Source organism: Emydura macquarii, unplaced genomic scaffold, assembly GCF_026122565.2.
Source record: "Emydura macquarii macquarii isolate MOO-44397 ecotype Brisbane River unplaced genomic scaffold, CSIRO-AGI_Emac_v2 contig_2768, whole genome shotgun sequence".
Lineage (NCBI taxonomy): Eukaryota > Metazoa > Chordata > Testudines > Chelidae > Emydura > Emydura macquarii.
Genome location: NW_027132905.1, coordinates 21,687,174 through 21,705,274, shown reverse-complemented (window position 1 = coordinate 21,705,274; position 18,101 = coordinate 21,687,174). Strand labels below are relative to the sequence as shown.

At 39.8% G+C, this 18,101-nt stretch overlaps 1 long non-coding RNA gene across 6 annotated transcripts in view; it reads right to left on the bottom strand.

The window, feature by feature from the left end:
* LOC137165530 (uncharacterized) overlaps positions 1-18,101 on the bottom strand; it is a 100,877-nt gene that overhangs the window by 32,437 nt on the left and 50,339 nt on the right. For 4 of the 6 annotated variants that reach the window (XR_010923410.1, XR_010923411.1, XR_010923408.1 and 1 more), the window contains exon 2: positions 10,752-10,900. This is a non-coding gene — a long non-coding RNA (uncharacterized lncRNA). Of the gene's footprint in view, positions 1-4,479; positions 4,668-10,751; positions 10,901-11,255; positions 11,395-18,101 lie in introns of those variants that run through there. The other 2 variants (XR_010923412.1, XR_010923409.1) reach the window with 2 other exon arrangements.

Here is an 18,101-nt window from a genome sequence, read left to right as displayed (position 1 = left end):
CGCTTCTGGCTGTCCCTGGGCTCCTTCCTCCCCTGGTTCCCCGGTACCTGAGTCCGTCGGTTCCTCTGGGTCGTCGGGGTACACCGCACGGGGTAGGCCAGTCAGTCCTTCTGCATCCACGGGGGGCAGGCTGGGAAGCTCCTCAGCGAGGGGCAGCTCCTCCAGATCACAGGGCTGGGGGTACGATTCAGCCTCCGGCAACTCCTCCAGGTCAGATCCTGCCTCCAGGGGTTGGGCGTCGGGCAGCTCCTCCAGGTCCGGACCGGCTTCTGGGCGGAACTCCCAGCTCTCTGGTTCAGGGGGCTCGTCCCAGCCGCTGCGGGCCTGAGGCTGGGCCCAGCGCTTTGGGCCTGTAGGCCTCGGCCAGTCCAGAGGGCCCGGAGGCCCAACCCAGGCCTTAGAGGCGGGTCGCCGGGGTCGCCAGGCCGGGAGAGGGTTACCTGAGGCGGAGGTCTGGCGTGGTTTGGCCCCTGGCTGCAGCCGGCGAGGCAGTGCGTCTGTCTCCGCCGGCAGCCTTTTTCTTTCTGAGCTGCAGGGCCTGCTCTTTACAGCTGCCGCCCTCCCTGAGGCTCCGCCCCCCTGCTGCCGGGTTGGCCGTCCGGCAGGACCTATCGGGGCCCAGCTGCCTGGTTGCCAGGCAGACTGGGCTGCCGGCGAGTCTAGCGTCTGATTGGGTGCCTGTGGCCCTTCCACGGGCCCAGGCTCAGAGGAAGGCCACTGCGCCTTCCTACATACACATTTCTACTTTCTCTGATGTGATTCTCTCTGCATTGAATCTCTCTTTTACCAATGAAAATGAATATTAAAAATATGCATATATCAAAATGAACCCCTATCACTTCAAATGACAAACTGGTTTGACTTACTGGCTTGTAGATAAAGTAAAACACGGAGACCGTAATGATGGTGGTGATTAAAATACTAGCTTTGACAGGGCAATAACTATAAAGTCTTGCTTCTAGTTATAACCCATAAAGTCAACAGCAATACCCAAGTGCCATGTGTCAACTTATAGTGATCCATCTGTAGTATTGACAGTTATTTACACAGGTTTCAGAGGAATCTATGATCATTTTTAAGAAAAAAATAATGTCTACAGAATCCTTTACTCTACTCTGTGTTTCTTTGTGCTTCTTTACCATGCTTACTATATGGTGTGGGTTTTGTTTTTTTTTTGTTAGTTTTTTTTTTTTTTAGGGGGAGTCATACATAATGATGACTATATTTCCAAAATAGAGCTTACTGAGTATACCAACAAAATGTTGGTGAGCCCTGAAAAGCCTATATTTGCCCACTGTTTGGGTTGGGAAAGTGGGTTATAGAGACACACAGTTTTGCACTCTCCTCATGTTGGAAAACAATGTCATAAAAAGAATGGATCAAATATTCTCTCTGAGGACCAAACCCATCCCAGAACCATCCTCACTTTATCAGAATTCTCTGTACAGTTATAGTTAATTTGAATGGCAAATGTTTGGTGGCGTTATTGTGTTGGCTCAGTATAAGTTCTTTGAAATACATGCACAGTCCCAATAGCATGAAGAGCTTTAGGTATCCCCAAAAAGTAGCAGCAAAGGAAAAAAGAAACCGTTCCAGTTGATAATCTGGCACTGTTCCAGTTGATAATCATGCTTTACACTAGGAAACAAGGGGTGAGAAATGGAGGGAGAGGAGTGGTGGAAGTGGGGAATGGGACAGGACAGTCACTTTGTTCTTTAAAACAAAGTTGTCTTCTGTATGTACATGTATTTTAAAAAGAAATTATGTATTATTATAGGCCTAATTCACCTTTGCAGAAACTAAGATTAGATAAAAAACTGAAGACCTGAAAGAAACCAAAATAAATCTGTTAGATAGTTCACTCCTCATTATAATAGAATGTAGAGGCAGATAAGTTTGGATATTGTTAGGGAGTGACTCACCAGTGACATACTCCCTCATGGTAAGCATAGCATAGCACTCTTCCTCCTCTGATGTCCCCTTGAGATAGTTACTTCAGACCTGTGGGGATCTGCTTTTTGTCATGACTCAGCCCTCTGCCAGGTCATATTCAATTCCACTCATTCCAGGATAACTAAGAATCTAACCAAACAATAGTTGAATGATCTTATGACACCAGGTTCTTCAGCCTGGATCTGGGCTCAATGGTCCTTACACTCTTTATATTGTGGGGCTTTCATGCCACCTTCCCTAGTGGTCAGTAGGGGAACCCAGGCTCCTCCTCCGTGTTCCAGAACCAAGAACTCTATAAGCAACAGCTAAGTTCTGGCCCTTCAGACTCTTTGCTGTCTCCCTAGATCACTTCCTACATCTGCCTATTTCTAGACCTTCACCCCTCACCCCCAAGCCCTCATTCCTCAGGTCACTCCTTTGCAGGCTGTTCAGAGTTCTTTCCTGCTCTTGTACAGAGTTACACCTCCCAAAGCTTTCCCTCGGGAGGTCTGGCTCCTTGTCCTCTCCCCAGACACACTTTCAATTGTCCCCAGAATCCTGACACCTTCCTGGTGTCTAGTCCTTTTGTCAGTCTCTCTCCTGGCCCTTTGCCAATGCTTACTTCTCAGGAGATGATCCCAAAGCCTATTCTCTCCCTAGGCCTCCTTTCTACTGCCTTGAAATCCTTCCTTTCTTAGTCACACTGCTCCCCTCAGCTGACTCATCCCTAATTCAGCACCCAGCTCCTCCATAGTTGAGCCTATTTGTAAATTGGACCTGGAGTATCCTTCAGGTGCAAATGGGTACATTCATTGCTTTCTGGCTCCAATCTCTGTCAATATGTTGTTCGCATCCCATCACAGATTTGCTTTCAAACTCTTGGATGCTTATGCTAATTGAATCAAATCTTTTTAGAATCTTTTTGAGATCAGTAACCTAAATCCTGTCTCAACTGTTATGTTTTTCATAAAAAAGAGCACCATATGTTTTTACTACGTTGTCTTAAAAAAATAAATTAAGGAAAAGGACAAAACAAGACAAAACAAAGGTAAGAGCTTTATGAGAAAACACTGTGTGCACGTGTACGTCTAACAGGCTGTACTTGAATTGAGCACAAAATGGCATCACTTGAAGAAACAACTGTGCAGCACACAGAAAACAAAAATCAAAATATTTGTGTCACTACATATATACAACCCATATTATGCTGTCCTAGGGGACGGTTTTAAATATTGTGGAGCTAATTGTGGAGCTAGCGTACACACACAGAAAAACTGTGCTTACCACAGACAACTTAAATGTTGCTGATTACACTGTGCTAAATGAAGTACACGGAGATGACAAGCTGCAAATGAGGCACACCAATTGGAATTAAAATTCTTAAGAAATTGCTTGTTTCCTCACATACCTAATCCAGTAACTAGGAGGTGTTTCAAATTAGCCAGTAGATGATGCAGATATAAGGACAGCTTGCAAGAAGCAGGACAAGGCTAATTATCCCATCGTGCCTGCCCCTTTTCTTTTGTGCATTAATTCCCTGACCGTTTCGCCCCCACCTTCCTCCATATAACTTTTCCAGCCTCCCGTTGGTTAGAAAATCATATAGACCTCAGCAATGCTCTTTTGCAGCAACATGCAGTGCAGAACTCCAGCAGAATAAGCAAGAGATTTTAACTAAATGGAAAATCTGTGGGAAACTTTTGCCTTCTTGGCAGGTGTGCTACACTTTTCAGTGGCTGTAAGGGCAACTGTTCTTTTGCTTCAATATTCTTCACTCTTAAAGATAAAAATCACCTGGAAATACCTTATGAATATTTATGCAGACTGACTACTGGGTTTGTTTGGAATCGCTGTCCAGAGTTAAAAGCATGTAAATATATAGGATCAAATCAAAGTGAATATTTTTCACTGATCTAACAACTTTGGACTTGATCTCCCATGAAGCAACATCTGTAGTGCTATAGTGTAAGCGTAAGGGGAATCTACACATGGGAACAAGTAAAGTAGTTCTTTGACCACAGCAACAGTACAGATCAAGCCCTCTGCATAGCTGCTCCTTTGCTCTCAAGTGCACAGATTTTATGGGTTTGGGGTGGGGGGGACTTAAACTCTGTCTTCTTCATACTAATGATGTGCTTAGCTATGCCATCCCTTCTTAGGCAGGAGTTAGAGTAGGTAGAAGTGCAGCAATACTCAGTCCACAATCAAATTTCCTTGCTCCCACTGTGCTGCTCCATCAAATTTTACCTTAGGATTTATAAGCACAGCAGTTTGCCCCTACAGTGTGCACGATTAAGCCTTTTGCACAGGGATGGGTAAGGTTACTGTCTGTCTGATTGCTAAAAATTGCAAGTCTGGCATGAGAGGAGAGAAAATACCTAACCTTCCTTAATAAACACATGAGCAAGCAAATGATCATCACCATCAAAATCCCTTATATACCTTAAATCTGCAAGGGAACTGCATTACACATTATAATCAAACCTCCCGGTCTTTGCTTTATGCCCATTGATAAAAGCCACTGGTAATAAAAGATTAACATCTGCATTTATTAAAAGATTCATTGGGGCTACTTTTCATTCATACATTATAGGATGTTATACACACTGGAAATTACTTCAGATCTAATGTAACAGAATACCGAGTATAAAGCTTACAACAGCCTATTATTTTGTTCCTTTGCTTAAATGATTTCAAACAGACATGATACTTCTGCTTCTTTTATATCAAGGTCTCTGTAAGAGAAAAAAAAGTTTATACTCACTAGCAGTCCTAAAATATGTGATCTTTACAGCACAATGGGCACCTAACACTAGACCAGCAAGCCACATAGGTGGAAGAGCAATATGAAGGTCATTGACCACTGAGAGTTTCTTCAGTGGAATCAATTACAGTCATATCTGTGCTGAGATACTGTGAGAATTTGCACCTTTCAGTAGCCCTGAAAATGTTCTCATTTCTTAGCTGTGTTGGCAGGGGGTGGGAGAGGTCTAGTGGATACACATTACAGTAAGCTGAAGCATCAAGCATGAGGGAACATTGGTTGAATAAATCTGAAGGGTAGTTTTATGAATATTACACACACACACACACACACACACACACACACACACACACACTTTCATACCAACTGCATCATACAATTTTGCAGGCATAAATATGTTCTCAGTTACCCTGCTGTAAATATGGAGTAACTCCACTGATATGAATGGAACAACTTCAGATTTACACCAAGGTAATAGAGACATTCTGCTATCAATGTATATTTATTTCTGACTTTCTATTTAAACAGAGTTAAGTAGGCTTTAAAGATACTCTTGATACAACATTAAGTGACTACAGAAGTCATATGAGGAGTTGATGAAAAATGTAAAACATTAATATTAAGATAAAAAGATTATTTCTGAAAAGCTCCTAAGACTCTCTCTGAATCCACATCCACAGAACACAAGAAATAAATGAATTTATTCCTTATGTGCAGAAAGAATAACGAAGCTGGCAGGTGACCGGCTTGGCTAAATAGAGAAATCTTCTGTGAGCTTAAACACAAAAAGGAAGCTTTCAAGAAGTGGAAGCTTGGACAGATGACTAGGGAAGAGTATAAAAATATTGCTTGAGCATGCAGGAGTGAAATCAGGAAGAACAAAGCACAATTGGAGTTGCAGTTAGCAAGGTATGTGAAGGGTAACAAGAAGGGTTTCTACAGGTATGTGAGCAACAAGAAAATCAGGGAAAGCATGGGTCCCTTACTGAATGGGGGAGGAAATCTAGTGACAAATGATGTGGAAAAAGCTAAAGTACTTTTGCCTCTGTCTTCACAGACAAGATCAGCTCCCAGACTACTGCACTGGGCAGTGCAGTATGGGGAGGAGGTGAGCAGCCCTCAGTGGTGAAAGAAGAGCTTCAGGAATATTTAGAAAAGCTAGACATGCATAAGTCCATGGTGCCAGATACTATGCATCTAAGGGTGCTGAGGGAGTTGGCTGATGTGATTGCACAGCCATTGGCCATTATCTTTGAAAACTCATAGCGATTGGGGGAGGTCCCAGATGATTGGAAAAAGGAAAATATAGTGCCCATCTTTAAAAAAAGAGAAGAAAGAGGATCTGGGGAACTACAGACCAGTCAGACTCACCTCAGTCCCTGGAAAAAAACATGCAGCAGGTCCTCAAGGAATTCATTTTGAAGCACTTGGAGGAGAGGAAGGTGATTGGGAACAGTCAGCATGGATTCATCAAGGGCACGTCATGCCTGACTAACCTGATTATCTTCTATGATTAAATGATTGGCTCTGTGGATGTGTGGAAAGTGGTGGATGTGATATATCTTGACTTTAGCAAAGCTTTTGATACAGTCTCCCACAGTATTCCTGCCAGCAAGTTAGAGAAGCATGGGTTGTGTGAATGGATTAAAAAATGGATTGAAAGCTGGCTAGATCATCGGGCTCAACAGGTAGTGGTCAATGGCTCCATGTCTAGTTGGCAGCCACTATCAAGCTGAGTGCCCCAGTGGTTGGTCCTGGGGCTGGTTTTGTTCAACATATTCATTAATGATCTGGAGGATGGGATGGATTGAACCCTCAGCAAGTTTGTGGATGACACTAAGCTAGTGGGAGTGGTAGATAGGTTAGAGGTTAGGGATAGGATACAGAGTGACCTAGGCAAATTGGAGGATTGGGGCAAAAAAAATCTGATGAGGTTCAACAAGGATGAGTGCAGAATCCTGTATTTAGGATGAAGAATCCCATGCACTGCTACAGACTGGGGATCGACTGACTAAGCAGCAGTTCTGCAGAAAAGGACCTGGGGGTTACAGTGGACAAGAACCTGAATATAAGTCAACAGTATGCCCTTATTGCCAAGAAATCTAATGGTATATAGGCTCCATTAGAAGGAGCATTGCCAGCAGATTGAGGGAAGTGATTATTCCCCTCTATCTAGCATTGGTGAGGCCGCATTTGAAGTATGTGTCCAGTTTTGGGCCCCCACTACAGGATGGATGTGTACAAATTGGATACAGCATAGCGGAGGACAATGAAAATGATTAGGGGGCTGGAGCACATGACTTATGAGGAGAGGCTGAGGGAACTAGGCTTGTTTAGTTTTCAGAAGAGAAGAGTGAAGTGGGATTTGATAGCAGCCTTCAACTACCTGAAGAGGAGTTCCAGGAGGATGGAGCTAGACTGTTCAAACTGTTCTCAGTGGTGGCAGATGACAGAACAAGGAGCACTGGTCTCAAGTTGCAGTGGAGGAGATCTAGGTTGGATATTAGGAAAAACTTTTTCACTATGAGAATGGTGAAGCATTGGAATGGTTATTAGGGAGGTGGTAGAACCTCCATCCTTTGAGATTTTTAAGGCCTGTCTTCACAAAGGCCTGGCTGGGATAATTTAGTTGTGGTTGGTCCTGCTTTGAGCAGGGCTTGGACTAGATGACCTTCTGAGGTCCCTTCCTACCCTAATCTTCTATGATTATGATTAAAAGAAAAGCAGCAATAATAAAACAAAAACAGGCACTATGCCCACATGACACAAATGTGTATGCTAATTATAAAGGTGGAATGGGATTGTGATGGAACTTCTGCATCTCCAATGAATACAAATCTTGTTTAGGAAGCATGTATAATCCATTGTTTTGAACAGATAATTGGGAGTGAGAATTCTCTCATTCTTTTACAGACGCTAATGCTACTTTACTGTGCAACAGGGGACAAGTCGTGTAGGGTGGGATTTTCAAACGAACAGAGCACCAGCACTACTGACTTTTAATGAGACTGTGCTACTAAGTCACTTTGGTGGTTTTGAAAATCCCATCCTTAATCTTACCATACGGCAGATTACTCCCCTAAAGAGTGGGCAGAATACTACTTACAGACTACACCCTAGGCAAAACTCAATTTTATGGGGACTCGGGCAATGCATTTCATGTTGATTTCTCCTAACTTCACACCCTCCGGATTCCACATTTCAGTTTTAGTTTGAAACAAGCCCAAAATCTCAAAGCAAAACTCAGTTGAAATGGCTGCTCAGTTTTGCATGGTTTGGGATTTTGTCACAAAACTTTTTACATGGGTCTATTGACAACCTCCTAGAAGTCCGGAGTGTCTTCATTCTTTCACAAACCAAACATACGCTGGATTAATAGACCATAAAAAGATATATAATCACAAGGTGTTATCAGATAGCATCTCATGTAAGATTGTTGAGCATTTTGTGACAAAGTATATGTATTCATTTACAGAAACTTTTCAGACACTGAGGACTCAATCCTCAGCTCCTGAGCCAGCCACTTTTCACTGATTTAGCAGCATGAGGCAGTTGAGGATTCTTTCTACACAAAGAAATCCTAAGGTGGCAAAAGCCAGCTCTGTATCACTTGTCCTACATCACACTCCCCCCCCCCCCTCTCTCTCTCCAACATGTCTTATTTCATTTAAAAAAGCAACGCTCCCCTCCACCCCCCACGCTCAATGGAAGACAGACAAACAAAAGCTTCAATATCTGGCCCAAGAAGATATTCAAAGCAGCTCCTGACACAGTAATACTTAATATTAAATATGCATAAAGAAGTATTGTGGCAGCTCTTCCATTGAATTTCCTGATTTTTGTCATGTAAAATCTCAGCCATCATATGCAATGAATATGTTAATTATTTATTATATTATATTATTATAACATTTATATTGGGGTAGTACCTAGAGTTCTCACTCAGGTCAAGGCACCATTGTGCTAGGCACTGTGCAAGCATCTGATAAAATGACAAAAAAGCGTAGATGTTCTCTGTCCAGCAATTCATGAACTGGCAAGTTACAGAAAAGAAAAGGATTCCTAAAACAATTTAGACAGGCAAAGTGTGAAAATGATTATTTAAATGGAATGAATGCTGTACAATACTACTGTAAATATCCTTTTGAAGTAAGGGAAGCCTACAATACAATAATTTGAAGTTGAAGGGTTTTAATCATACTATTGGGGATGCGGAACTAACTAGCGGAAGGGTGTTCCTATTAGTGTCTCTAACAGTAATTGTTATTTTAATTGGCTGAAATAAACCATAGTGCCCTCAGGCCTGTGATAAAACTGTGCGGGTGTGGAGCTTCTTTCCCTTTGGAAAGGAAAACTGTAATGTGAAACTTGCTCTCTGACTTAAAAACAATCATATTGTTATTCATTTTCATCATGACTGAACGGTGGAAAAAACGGATGAAGCAGGTTCATGTAATTTCTCCTGGATGATAAAGATTTCTTCTATGGCACAACTTTCTAATCTTGCATTTTGTTTAAAAGCTCATGGAAAGATGACAGGTTTACAAATGCTCCAGCTCCTAGCACTTCTGACAGGAGTTAGTGTAACTGAATCTTTAAATGAGTACATTATTACTCATTATTTTTACAAGGTTCACGCCATTTTGCTACTCCTCATTGCCTATTGAAAATTCAGTTAAGTTTTGTCACCTTTTCCAGCAGAGCATGTGTGGAATGATCCTGCCTCCATTTGGATTCTGCACTTCTTAGGTAGGAAGCCAATCAATTTTATGGTTACTCTTATGTCTGACACAGCCTGCCTATTGCCTTCCTCATTCTCCACTTGTTTTGAACAAGGGGATTTATTCAGAAGACACTTCGACACACGCAGTTGGCACATGCTTGTTCACTCAGGCTTGAAGGGCTCAGGATAAGGTGCTGTTTAAATGCAATGTAGACATTCAGGCTTGGGATGCAGCCTGAGCTCTGAGACTCTCCCACCTCCCAGGCTCCGGCCCAAGCCCAAATGCCTGCCCTGCAATTAAACAGCCCTTTAGCCCAAGCCCCGCAAGCTGAAGTCAGCAGGCACAGGACAGCTGCTGGTTTTTAATTGCAGTGTAGACATAACCTTATTGTCACTATTAGATGCTCAGTCATTCTGCTCCTAGACAGAATCATATTGGTCAAAGGCAGCGGAAGAATAAATATTATTTTTAAAACATTCTAATTAAATGACAAACATTTAGGACAATTTTTACAATCGCTATCATTTTTCCCTTTGTAAACTCCATTAACATTTTCATTTCACATTTACACTACAATAGCCCCAAGAGGACAAAATCAGGCCTAGACTCTGCACATAGCAAGAAAGAACGTGTCTCAGGGACCTTACAATATAAGGAGACAACGAGCATACAGAAGATGTGAGGGAAGCGTGGAATGAGAGAGAAACAAATACATTCATTTTCTAGCAAGATTTAAAGGAGCACAGAGAGGTCTCTGATGTTCACCTAGGGTAAAATTCACCCAGGATGTACATGGCCAGTGCAAGGTGTTCCTCATCATGTAACCTCTGCCTTACAGCTATACATGTGGAGCACACAGCTACTACACAACAAAAATTGGGTCTCTGTGCTAGTCTATCATAAGCAGCCTTGGAAGTCTCCAAGATGTCTGTGCAGGGAGTTTATTTCACTGTTACAGTCTCTAGGTGCTATACTAGGTTAGTTATATGGGCTTAGTTCAGATAGCATGCATTTCACCGTATGGATCATGCTTTAATTGTCTTTATATTGAAAACATTTGGCATAGCTTAACAGTGGGTATGTATGGATGTATGGTGTGCATGGGGTTAAATAATTAATTTCTTACTCATTAAAGACTCAGAATTTCAATGCTTTTCCCATTTCTACTCACATGATGAGCCTATTACTAAAAATTAACAGTAAACAGAAAGACCTACATTTAACACCAGCTTGGTTTTTCTCTGTATTTAGGGGGAAAATATTAAAAGAAAATGCTTCTGTGAAGGGTGTGTTTATTATACCCGGAGAGAACTTTGAGTTGATGGACCTACCTGTTGTGAGTAAAAGCTTTTACTGTAGGAGACTGTAGCCACACAAGATTTCCTGCAGACTGAACTCTTCTGAAGCACTTCAGTAATGTCTGCTATTTTCTTATCTGGTATCTTCACCTCCCTACGCTTAATAGCAGTATTTTAAGGACCTGAAAAGAGAGGGGAAAGTCATTTTACAAAAAGCAGGCTACATTTTAGCAATGTCACCATGCTCCTGATTGTACTTACTGTGTTTTAAGGGAAAGAAGAGACAGACTGTGTTATGGAAGTCAATAAGCTAGAAAATTGGGATTTGTTGAAGTTTAAGGGTGGGTGCTTGTCACAGTAAAAATAAAGAAACATTCTCCTTTAAGAAATTTGAAGACCCAGATTTGAACTAGGGATCGTTGAACTTCTCAGAAGTTTAGTTAACCTCTTAAACCATATTATGGATTTGCAAAACAAGCAGAGTTGACATTTGCTAGCTGTGAGCAAACAGTTATGTCCCAAAACTACACAACCAACCTTTCATTTGAAGTTCTTCACGCAGTCTCATCCCTGGCCCTTTTTCTAGGAGTACCTCTATGTTCTGGAAACTTTCCTTATGAGGTATGTTTCTCTCCCACCACTCCTCCTCCGAATCCCTCCTTAAAACACACTTCTCCCAAGATGTTTATATACCTTCTTTAAACCATCTTTTTCCTCCTGTCAACTATGAGACAATTAAAAATTAGACAGAGGACCAGAGCCTCAGATACTGTAAACTAGTAGACTACTGAAATCATTGGAACTACGACAGTTCATACCACCGGAGGATCTGCCCTAAAGTGTTCCTCTGACTAAGAAAGCTTGTACTGTGCTTCAGGGATAGAAGATACCTTCCTCTTCTCTTCCCATCTGGATTGCAGGAAGTGCTAAGCTACTGCATCTAATTTTTTTCCCCTCATTCTCTACTTATTTTTCAGTGTCTAGTATTTTCTGTATTGGATTTTCACTTTGACCATTTTGTCCTCCCACTCCTATATTTCATTGATTCCCCCCCCCAGCATCTTTTGTTACAGTCTTTCCTACGTGAAATACAAATTCAGTAACATTTGAGTTTGAGTCAATTTTTTTAACTTGTTTTTTGAACAAGTGGATTCAAAATTAAGTGGGACAAGCTACCCATCCCTGCACTGAGCCTGGTGACTTGGGAGAAATACTTTGTTGGATCTCTTTATACTGGTACTTCTGGAAATTATTTATTTTGAATCTTAGTATTCTGAGGCATTTTTAAGCATTATTTTAATTATGTTAAACACAGAGGGCCTTAATCATGGCACTAGGTCTACTGAAATCAATGAGGTTATTTTATAAGTAAGGTTATAATGGCAAGAAAGATTTTGGTATAGACTATTAATACATAATATTTGACACTACTTGCTTAAATAATTACAAAACTCATATTTTGAAGCATAACATATTAAACAACATATATTTGCACTCATGGTTGGACAGACTTGGTTTACTTTCCAGTCGTTGAATACCTTTCATGAACCAACTCTTGCCAAATAACTTAGGTACAAATTAATGATTTGTTCGGTCTTCAAAACCATTCTAGAAGTTACTTCCCTTAAATCAATAATTCTGTGAACAAAATCCCTGTCATTGAGACACATGCAATGTCATGAGTTTGTCTTGTAAGCGTCAGCTGTTAGAAGAACTTGTACTTGCAAAAATAAGAAAATAGGTTTGGTGAAAGGAAATGCATTAGTTCTGACCAAGGGATTTGATAGTCAGATTCATTGGGATTCAGATCTGCACTCATGTTCCTACCCAACTTATTTTTGTGGGGGGTTTTGTTGTTATTGTTAGGGCTCTTTTGTTTTTAAGAAATACAGGAATACTTTGGAAATGTGATATGTATATGTGGCTTAAGTGTCTAATCATAGCAAATGATGAATACCAAATACGCAAAACAGTTGCAGTGAATAAGTTGAAAGCATAAACCTTTCTTTCAATAACTTCAAATAATTAACTAATTAATAACAATGACTTTATTTATTGATGGATAATTCATTAACAGACAAAGGAGATGCAATAACTGAATAGACTGCTACAAATCGTTTGCCAGTTTCTGCCTATGTCACATATGCATCTCTGATGGGTTGATTCAGTTCTCCTGTATGCTCTTGTATATCACCATATGGCAAATTGCAGAACCATTAAAATACCACTTTCCTAGATCACTATTAAGAAATGTGAGGACTAATGAAAATTATGAATTTTCATAGTGTATTACCACTAAGTTATTTAACACAAGAATGTCTCAAAGTGTGCTTCTGTGGGAATATTCAGTATTCTGTGATCCAAGAACTGACCCTTACACTTGTATGAAGTATAGGTCTAAAATAAACACATCGGGCTCTAAATTACCAAGACATTTTCTCTATGCATAATACTACTCACTTGTAAATAGATTAGTTTAAGCTGCAGAGGTTGGAAACAAAACTTATTATGGAGGTGTTAAAATTGGGCTTTAGATATATCAGACTAAAAGAGCTTACAAGCTGCAGGTCAACAATATAATTTCCTCTATTATTGTTGGAGTTATCCACAGAACACCCAGAATTAAGATGGCTTCTGCATCTCATATTTTTAAGGTAGATTGTTTACTTTATGGAAAGCCAACAAGAATACCAAAATACAAGAGGAGTCAGTCTTTTGTTTTTGTTTAGCCTATTGCAGGGTTGCAATCTGGCTGTGAAATTTGGATTCAGTTACAAAAATTCTCCTAAAGATTCTCTGGTATTTGTTAGAGGTTTTGGCTTGGGCCTATCTCTAGCTTTCACTCTAGCCCTCAGAATGCTTACCCGTACAAAATCTCTGTAATGCATGTAAATGATATTACTCTTTTGCATATATTTTTAAATTGAAGTACACAGAGGTTAAAACCCAAATGTTTAGATTTTGGAGCAAATATTTTTGAGTTCTTTAGAGTGAAAAGCTTTAGATTTGAGTCAAGGGAAGCTGTAGTTCTTTTGAAAACCAAGCCATATATTTTATTTCTAAATAAGAATTTAGTTCCTAGCTTTAGGATCCCATCTTTGAAAATTTTGGCGTAAGGGACTTGCCCAGTTAGGTCATTGTAGAGCTGAAAATATAACCCAGATATTCTGTTCCCAAATCATCATCTGGATTTTAAAACAGTGAATAGTATTCTGATTTGGAAAAATTATCTAAATGACTGAGGGTTGTTATTAAAATCCATGTCTCTTGCCTTAGCCCTTTTCTATCAGGACTTATGCTAATATTTAATTGGGATATAAATTCATGTTCTAGCCTAGAATTCCTTCCCGTCCCCTTCATACTCTGGTATACAAAAGCACAACATGAGAGTTTGTGATCACGGGTATGTAAATTATTTCCCTAACTCCTGCAGAAAAATTTTTGAGAGAGTCACAGACCATCTGTGTAACTCATTATTGAATAAAAGCCATAAGCTCTTTATGTGCAGTTCTAAGATTATGATCACTGTTTTATTGTTGATAGTATTAATGTTTGAGTGCTGGTATTGATAGATATGATGTTGCTGCAGATTTACTGTGGAGAAATCTTTATTAATAGTGTATCCAACCATAATGAAAAATCATAAACTTTGCTTTTCATGCTGTTTGCTTTCATCTAAGTCTCTGCAAAGCTTGAGCAAAGTTTTATGCTCGAGCAAACAAAGTTCTCTCAGAACAGGCTTTTTTCTGAGGGTGAAGCAGCAGCTCAGGAAAAGACCTTTTCATTTAATGATGAACTCTCCTTTTCAGGCTCGCCGACATATGCTTTCTTCTAATAAAATGCTCCACATCTTGTTTGGTGACTTCAAAATGGATTTTTGTTATAACAAGAACCTTGTTGTAGAATGAAAGTCCTTTAGTTTCTATGAAAAACATCAGTAGTGGAGCCAGAGGCTGACATTTGAGGGGTACTCTAATAATAAAATGAATTAAGATAGTTTGCCCCTAGGATATTTCATCACATGCATGTGCAAATTACAGGCATCATATTTGTTTGGGTTAGAGGCAGCATAAGATCTTTCTCCTTGGAGCTGTTTAGCTTTTAAGTTTTACAAGTTTGGATTTTCTCATTTCAAAACATCTGCATTGAAAAGGAAAGTGGTGACCAATAAAGTTCCCACCCCCAAGTTATTTTTTTTCCTTGAAACCTAGTGCTCTTCTGCATTGGGAGAACTAAACTGGCCCCCTTGTTCTAGGGTTTAGAAAGACGTGTGAAGAATGAGGAATGACTCATCACCCCTGTGCGGAGGACCAGTACAAAACATATGCAACGCTTGGGCAATGGGGCTTTTGATAAGGTAAGAAAATAGCCAACACCTGCCCTGTGCTGCCCTTTTGATCTGAATGTAGCACACTATCTTGATATACATAGTAATCGGAGACATCCTAAAATGCTATACAAGAAACAGTCAAGTTTTAACACATCATGACTCTTTTGCTTAATTGTTAATTACCGAAAGTAATGGTTTACACTGGACACACATGCTGCATCTGTACATTTCCTTTAATGCTGATGGGGGAGGGAGGGAAGAATTTGTTCTTGCTCATGATATTGAAAGATTTTTATTTATTTTTAAATGTAAATGATTCAGATTTCAATGGGGTTTAGACCGAGGGCATAGTGTCCATGCAAAGTTAGGTCTAGGACATTTAGTAAACACGAGCTCCTTTATGCAAACATTTATGGTACTTTGTCACTTCATATGCAATTTCAATGGAATTGCTCACATCGGTAAAAGTTACTGACTGGCATAACTGGTTGCAGGATCATTCATGACCTCAGTGTCCTCGTCAGAGCCACCAACACAATTGAGACTCTTGTTGGAAGACTCAGCGTAGAGGGCAAGGGGTGAATGGATGACAGAATGGAACTATCATCTCACTTTTAGTGGTATTCCTTTCAGATCAGCACTGAGACACACTAGGGAAAACACACCTGATACTGAAAACTGGTTTCTTCATAGCATATTTACAGCATGGGTGGTATATCTAGTATCTTTCGCACACATTAAAACTGCTTTACTAAATAAATTAGAAGAAATGTGGGAGGGAGAACCAACGGGGTATACTCTCAACATTTTTTTCATTCCAATAAAATAAGAAATCAACAAGTAGAAAAGGGCAAAAGAGAACTAAAGGCATATACCAAACAAAAGCAATCTTTATATATATATATTAATAAAACCTGTGGAGCATGATTCCTTTAAAGCAAGTGTCTAAAACTGTCCTAACGTATCAACAACCACTGAAATCAAAATCTGTCATTTTATCGCTGAAATTGTTTGTTGATTTCATAATTGGCTTGGCCTAGGATCTCACTTCAACACCTGTAGGGTTTTACCACTAGCCTCTCTTATCAATTTTTTAATAAATCCCACAGATTGAGTTCAGTAAATAATAAATGACAGTGTTTGGTAAGTCAATATTTAATTTAATATAGACTCAGGGAAACTAACATTTTACATGTACATATTACTATGGCTCTTGTTTAAATGGAATAAAAGCTAGGTTTTGTTTTCAAACGGTGGGGAAAGGAAAGGATATTGGTGCACAAAGGATTTGTGGGATGGTCCTGGAGGAGTTTAATTGTGTTAATGCAACTGATTGGCTATGCAAATAACCAGTTTTTTGGTTCAGTGGCCAAAACAAACATATCTTAAAAAAATAAAAAAGATTGGTGGCTTTTTTTCAGATTGATCAGAAACAAACATTTTTCATGTATAAGGTGGTTTAAATATGCATAATAGCTTACAAACTAACAGCCCAATCCAAATACATGCCACTGAGTACATTTTTTTTCAACACCCCTGCCCCCCAAAGCAACCAAACCCAAAATTTATTAAGTTTATGTTGTAGATAATGGGGGAATATTCACTTGAATAAGCAGTACAGTCAGGAGCTAATTTGTGCAGGAATAGGCCCTTAAGATTCTAGTGCTGTAGTACTTGGCGATATCTACACAGCAAAAGCTGCGTACAGTCCAGCCTACCCAAGTTAGCTAGAATCCAGCTAGCACTGATAAAAACAACAGTGAAGGCAGTACAAGCCCAACACCAGACTCTGGGTACATACTCTGCTCACTAGCCCATTCTGAAACCCACATTGCTCTGTCTTCATTGCTATAGTGTATAGTTACTCATACTATCTGAATTCAGGCTAGCATAGGTAGGTTAGCTGATGCAGAGCTTTTGCTGTGAAGACACACAGTGAGGCAAAAGTTTCTGAAGTCAGTGTACCAAGGAACTGCAGGAGTGGAGCCAAAAAGAGGGAGATAATTTTAGATGTGAACTCAAAAATGGTGAATGAATTGGGAGGGGAAAAAAATTAGCAAGTTCATAGTAATAATCCTGATGAATTATTTATTGCTGTGATAACTTGTCTGTTGGTTTTATTTCAAAGTTATGGAACTTTAAACAATAATAATAATTAATAATAATAAATGTAACTGGCTTTTTAATGGTGGAGGTGTCAGATTATCAGTGTACTTCCGGTTAAATTAAACTTCCTAGCGAGATTCAGCAACCTATTACTGATTTTCCATGACTCTGAAGTGCTGTAGGCTGCATCTTAGTACACATTTTTTTTTAACAACACCAAGTATTCAATAGCTTTCTATGGCATCATTTCACACTTCCTCTTTCCATCATATTAGACATTGGCAATATTAATATTTTTCCACTCTCACAATTCCTGTCTCTTACTACACTGCCTTTCTGTCCATTAACAAAGCATGAGTACCTCTAATGAAGTTTACTATTCTGTGGTATATCACTCATACTTGGGGGGTGGGGGGAAGTCAGCTAAAATGTAAGATAAACTATATCAGTGCTACAGGCTGCAGAGTCGACATCTTGTATTAGAGAGATTTATGCGGTCTATCACAAAAATTTAGCTTTTCTACACAGTTATTAATCAGCCTGGTCTGATCCTAATATTCCAGAGTGACATTATTTTCTATACAACAAACAAGCTGTTCCAGATGAAAAAGGGAGGCTTACCTGTGGTCAAAAATGAATTCTCACTAGAAAGAGAGGGATATCTTGTACAGATTCAAGTTTGTCAAAAGCTATCAGGATAGTCATTCGCTATATTATTTCAGTTATTTGCTGAGACGCATACTGAGCCTACCATCTTCCTCAAAATAGAGTATTGGGATATGTTTACATAATTATTTACCACAGTGAATAAACCAAATATTGTCAATCAGGTTAGAGGTTTTTTAAAAAATAGATACTTTTGGGGTCCTTATCCTGCAATCCAGTCCACATGATAGATGCTTCTGACCATACCAATCAAAGGGGCTGGTCATGTGAACAGGGACCTC